The 6,205-nt window shown below is 48.5% G+C and overlaps 1 non-coding gene across 1 annotated transcript; it reads left to right on the top strand.

Annotated features, from left to right (window-relative positions):
- Window positions 1-376: 376 nt before the first annotated feature.
- LOC122113351 lies at window positions 377-497 on the top strand. The gene has a single exon (XR_006148430.1). It is a non-coding gene; the product is annotated as a small nucleolar RNA SNORA40 (small nucleolar RNA).
- The last annotated feature ends 5,708 nt before the right edge of the window (window positions 498-6,205 follow it).

Here is a 6,205-nt window from a genome sequence, read left to right as displayed (position 1 = left end):
GAACTCCTTCTTCTCTGTCACAAAATCCCCTTCCAATGGCAGAAACTAGATGCTAAGTTTACTAAAAGTGAGAAGAATTACACTGCCCATTGTAAATGTGCCTGCAAAGTATCCCCAGTCTTTAATTCATTATCCAGGGGGAAATGGCCTGACTCATCTGATGGGACTCCCTCCTCTTCCCATCGGCTCAGAGCCATCCCGGAAGCATGCCTCGGCTGTCTGGGTGGGAGAAGATGAAGAAGGTCCTGCCAATGCAGCAGATCCCGGGCTCCGTGAGCAAATCCTAAGCATCTCATAAGTGATGACTGAAGGGGTGAGTCCCAACATAGCCAAGTCTCCAGCACATATTCAAAAGAGAAGAAATAATATAACTTATAGCACTTGTGCGTCTTTAGTTTGTAACAAAGATTTGCAGACTGGTGCAAAAAGAAAATCCTCTTTTGCAACCCAGAACTCATGGTTCAATGTGAGTTTTGGTATATGTAAGAAACAATACTACATGGGCACGTATATGTATATAATAGAAATAAAACACCACAGTTTTATTGCACAATTACATAATTATCATCATATGTTACCTTACTAAGATCTACATTACACGTGAACTCTGAGATAAGGCCGTTTTTCTTAACCCAATAGTTATTGTAACTATTGATACTTGTATCTTACTATTTCTTTGTGAGTGTGTGTTTGTGTGTGTGTGTGTGTGTGTGTGTGTGTGTGTGTGTGTGCTCGTACTGAGACTTAAACTCAGGGCCTGTTTGTTTTTTGTTTCACTCAAGGCTAGTGCTCTATCACTTGAGCTACATCTTCACTTCCAGCATTTTGCTGGTTCATTGGAAATAAGAGTCTCACATGCTTTCCTGCTCAGGCTGACTTCAAACCTTGATCCTCAGATCTCAACTTCCTCCAGAGTAGGTAGGATTACAGACATGAGCCATCAGTGCCTGCACTTACCTATTTATTCTCAACCTTTGTGGTGTTTTTCTTTTCTTTCTGCACCACTTTCTTTCCTTAAAGATACATATTATGATAGCCATGTCCTTTTCTTTGTGGTTTATCATGATTGGATGAAGCCGGAGACATGAATATCCTTCCCAATGTACAAATGGACGCCCGGGTCAGGCACTGGGGACCAGCCCTGGAGCCGCCTGTGTGCTCACGCACGCACGCACGCACGCACGCACGTGCACGCATGCACACATACACACGCTGGACTAGAGACTCCCTGCCCTTGCTTTCACCAGTATGGAGTTCCAGAGCCTCTAAGAAGGATTCCATCCGTCATTCAAAGGCGCAGATTGTACATGCAATTACCGTGGATAATTAGCTATTTCATCTTCAGTGTCAGGAAATTCAGAATGGAATCTGACCACATAGCACAGAATTCCGAGCAATGGCTCCGTTAATGGGCTACTAAGCTTGTGTGTGGGTGGCTAGAGAAGAGAGGGAGGGTGGTCGTTAGAGGTAAACTCCAAAAAGGACATAGGTCCCAGGTCACTAGCTCCTCGAAATTCATCCGAGCATGTGCAAACTGGATGGGGCTGGCCAGCTAGTGGGGCCCAGGACTGGACTCCCAGGGTCACACGCGGTGGGTCCCAGGGCTTTGGTGCCCAGCGCCACAGTAGGGTGCTGCTGGCATCTGAGGATCATGGCAAACACCAGCAAAAACAGAGCTGAGCTCAGCACTTTCTAGAGGGAAACCACCTCAGCCCTCGAATTCAAGTCACCAACAAGTGCAGAGTTCTCTCACGGTGGACCTCAGTTCTCCTGTGTTGATGTGTGACATGTCCGCCAGTGTTGTTGGTGGTTCCTAGCCAGGCGAGCTTTGCAGGGATGGGAGCGTGGCTGTGTGGTTCTGGCTCTGTCCTCAATGCCCTGGAACCTACTTGACCGACACTGCTGAAGTCCTGCAGCCAGCATGGCTGGCAGAGGGCAAAGTGGTGATCCAGCCACCCGCTGACCCCTCCCCAGGCCACAGAACCCCCAGGGTTTCTCCCCATGCTTGAGGAAAATAATACTCAAATACACAGTGCTCCTCTGTATCTGAGGGGAGCACGGATGCTGGGACAGACCAGGGACAGAGACCTGCTCCCTCTGCCATCCGACCAATCACAGTAGAGAGACCTTCAGGAAGCCCAGCCTCATCACTGAAGGCCATGGGACCTCCTCCACGAAACCCAGCCTCATCTCTGAAGGCAGTGCTGGGCACAGGAAGAAGGGCTTCCTTCCCTCAGGCATACCTTGCAAGTAGAAACTATAGATTAAAGTGGCAATGAACATAAAGACATGGGGCCAGGCTCTTTGGCTTATGCCTGTAACCCTAAGTACTCAGGAGGCTGAGATCTCAGGATGGAGGCTCAAAGTTAGCCCAAGCAGGAAAGGCTATGAAACTCTTACCCCCCAGTTAACCACCAAAAAGTCAAAAGTAAAGCTGTGGCTCATGGGGCTGGGAAGGTGGCTCGGTGGTAGAGTGCTTTAGAGTGCTTGCCTCACATGCATGGGGCCCTGGGTTCGGTTCCTTAGTACCACATAAACAGAAAAAGCCAGAAGTGGCTCAAGTGGTAGAGTGCTAGCCTTGAGCTGAAGAGCTGAGGGATAGCGCCCAGGCCCAGAGTTCAGGCTCCAAGGTGGACCAAAAAAAAAAAAGCTGTGGCTCAAGTGGTAGAACACCAGCTTTGAGGAAAACAAAACAAAACAAAACAAAAACCTAAGGGCAATGCCCAGGCCCTGAGTTCAAGTCCCAGTACTGGCATACACACATATAAAACACATACACACATATAAAACACACACACATACATGAAAAGAAGGAGGAGGAGGAGGAGGAGGAGGAGATCAAGTCATAGGGATTGCCAGCCAGAGATGCTGGCTGGCAAGCTTCCTTGTTGTAGCCAGCGGCAAGCAGCGAGCAGCGGAGGCCCGGAGGCAGGCCCCAGCAGGGCTTTCCAGCTGCTTTGTTGTCACCATGCCACACAGAACTGGGAAACTGGAAAGCCTAGAATGGCGGCAAGAGAAGAAGGGCCTTTCCTGGGAAGATGGAGGTGGAGAGCCAGCTCTGAGCTCTGGGTCGGCTTTAAAAGCAGGCTCTTCCTTTAAAAGCAGGCCCTGTGGCATGAAGAGGTGGAACCCCAGACTTGCTCCAGTATCCTCCAGAGTCTCCAGGAGAACTAACACCTCCTTCAGATCCACGTCTAAGGCGCAGCAGCAGGGCACGGGCACGCTGGCCTCGGAAGAGGAAAAGAGCTTTTCAGCATTAAAGATTCAGGAATGTCTGTTGACATATTAAGGAAACAACCTCAGGGGACAGCTGACGGGGCTCCAAGAAGTGTCACCAAGGGAACAGTGACGCAAATGTGACAAACACACTCTGTTTTTCCAGGCTGGCAGGGGGCCAGGCCCTGGCTGGCTAACGAGAGGGCACACTCAATCTGGGCGAGCGTTCCTGAGATAGCAGCTCGGGCAGCCGCAGCTGCAGTCAGCAAGATCCTTTTATAGAAGGTAGTAAAGGAAAAGGAGGGGCGGGGAGGGTTGAAAGAAAAAAAAACCTGCAGAATCCGAGGGGATGAGCCCATGTACCTCTGCTCATCAGACAAAATGGAAAGACAAGAAAGAGTTCAATCCAAAACTTAAGATCCACCCCCAAAAGGGGTCCGGTTGTCCATACAACATCACTGTCGTCTAATTCCAGCTCCGTTTTTGTTGTTGTCGTTGTTTTTGCTTTGTTTTGTTTGCTCTTTTAAAAAGCACAACTAGGGAATGCGCCTGATTCCCAGCGGAGCTCAGTAATGATGGAAGAAAACAGAAGACATTAGTTGGGAATGTGAAAATAATGATCTTTTTCATTACTGAATAAATGGACTGATTCCTTTTAAGCTCATACATAAAATAATGGTTCCCTAAAAACCTTTTTCTTGAAGACTGCTGCTCTTTAGTTATGGTGAAATAAGGGTAAGAACTGTGCAGATGTGAGTGGCCTGAGGTCCCCCAGGTCTGGGAACCGCCCTCTGCAATCAGTAGAGGGGGGCCACTCCTCATTTCCTCTCTCAGGCATGGTGAGCTGTCTAACAGGGGAATTAGAACTCACCCCAACTACGCATAGTTTTGCTTCATTCTAGATTATCCCTGGGTGGAAGGACCTGTGTTGTTCGGCAGAAGAACAGTAGCAGATACACAGTTAGGTCCAAGGCCTTCAGCAACAGGTCATTAAACCCATTCTCAACCTGACTCAAACAGTGAGGGATGAAGTCTCTCTCTCTCTCTCTCCTTCTCTCTCTCTCTCCCTCTCTCCCTTTCCCTTTGCTGCCCCCGCAGTACTAGGATTTGAACTCAGCACCTCATGCTTGCTTGGCTGGTGTTCTACCCCTTGAACCATGCCCTCCACTCCAGAGATATTTTAATAATAACAAAATAAGGGTGGTGACAATGACATAGAAAGCCGGTCCTGGAGGAAGTACAGTAACATGAAAGAAATGACATGTTATTCGTCTTCTTCCTTCAGGCAAGTTCAGGGGGGTGGTTTAGTGTTCAACTTACAGGAAGATTAGGAATAACTTGCAGGAGTTCCGTAAGCCACCTGGGCTTGTGGGGTTGCATGTTCCCCGGAGGAGATCATGCAAGCGTTTATCAGCCCCAGCTCAGGGAGGTATCCTAAGGAGTTAAGAGTCCTTTAGAAAGCGGATCTCAGTCACCCTCCATCTCCTCAGGAAATAATTTATTTATGGGAGGAGAAAGAAGGAACTGAGCGGCCAAGGGCTTGCTGTGGTGGTTCGAGGAACCAGACAGGCTCTGGTTATCTAGGCCACTAGATCAGGAGGCCGGCTGGTATGTCCAGGGCCGGCTGTGGTCAGGAGCGCCCCCTAGAGGAGTACTCGTGAAAAGGAGAACAGGGAGCCGGTGGCTCTCTGACCTCAGCCCCCTCAGAAGGCCAGTGATGCTTCCTTGGTGTTCTTACATCCCCAGGCCAGGCTGGAGATTGGGTCGGTCCACCTAGGACGATTACGTACCACTCTCACTAGAACTCACATCCGTTTTCTAGCTTTGTTTCTGATCCCCTAGACCCTTGGCTCAAATGCTTAGAAAACAAGATTGTATCACACGTTGGACCTGGATGCCGTTTGTTGGGTGTGGATTTGCTGAGGAATCGGGAGTAGCACAGTTGCTATTTTATCCACACATCCCGCTCCATCTGTCACGCATGCACTGTGTCTTACAAACATGGGACATATTTGGAAATATATTGTTCACATATCTTGCCTGCTTTCCACTGGAAGCATGCTAAAAATATAGCACTGGTTTGTCAACATGGCTTTCAGACACAACAAGACACCGTCATAAGAAAATTCCCCAAAACACACCATCCAGGACATGCAATTACCATGTTTCCTGTTTCTGACTTTCCCTTCTTAGTCCACATCCCTAGCCCCTGAGGAATCTGTGCTTGAAGCAGAGACAAGAACATTAGATGTGGTTCACATAAGTTCCCCGTGTTCTGCAGTGCATGTGTACCTTGGTGCAGAAAGACAGGAGAAGGAACGGAGGCTCTCCCACAGCAGGTACCTTTTTAACAAGCCAGTGACATCATCTCCGGTGCTCCATCAGTGGAGGGCTCTGAGGGGCATAATCCAAAGCCTGACTTGCTTCCCTATTGTCACACATGCCTGTTTGTCCCAGCTGCTGATGGCTCACACCTGTAATCCTAGCTACTCAGGAGGATGAGATCTGAGGATCACAGTTCAAAGCCAGCCCAAGTAGGAAAAACAAAACAAAACATGTTTTCTTGCCATGGATTGATTCGTAGTCCTGGGCTGGGAGCGAACCCAGGTAGTTCCTGGAGAATCTCAAACCCAGGCAGAGTCAGAGACAGCAAGTGGAGGCCTTGAGGGGAGGGTAGAGGCTAAATATCATCATAACACAAACAAAGCTACATGTCTATCCTTTCAAAATTTAAACATAACAAGATAATGGTCGAAATAGCAAAAAACCAGTCATTGCTCTCCAATTCTTTGGTTTTAAAATATCTTCATTTTCATAAAGTACAGCCATCAGTTTCTTTCAGTAAGGGCAAAATCATGTGAAAGAACCCAGAGTGCGGACCCCGTGTTCCCAGCAGAAACGCGCGGTGCCCGGACGCTGCTGTGATTTTGTGATTATGACATGTGTTTCTCCACTATGTCGATGCGTTCACAGCCCATCTCCCCTGGCA

Source organism: Dipodomys spectabilis, unplaced genomic scaffold, assembly GCF_019054845.1.
Source record: "Dipodomys spectabilis isolate Male_0828 unplaced genomic scaffold, ASM1905484v1 ptg000096l, whole genome shotgun sequence".
Lineage (NCBI taxonomy): Eukaryota > Metazoa > Chordata > Mammalia > Rodentia > Heteromyidae > Dipodomys > Dipodomys spectabilis.
Note: the sequence above shows the minus strand (reverse complement) of the source record. Positions and strands in the feature narration are given on the sequence as shown.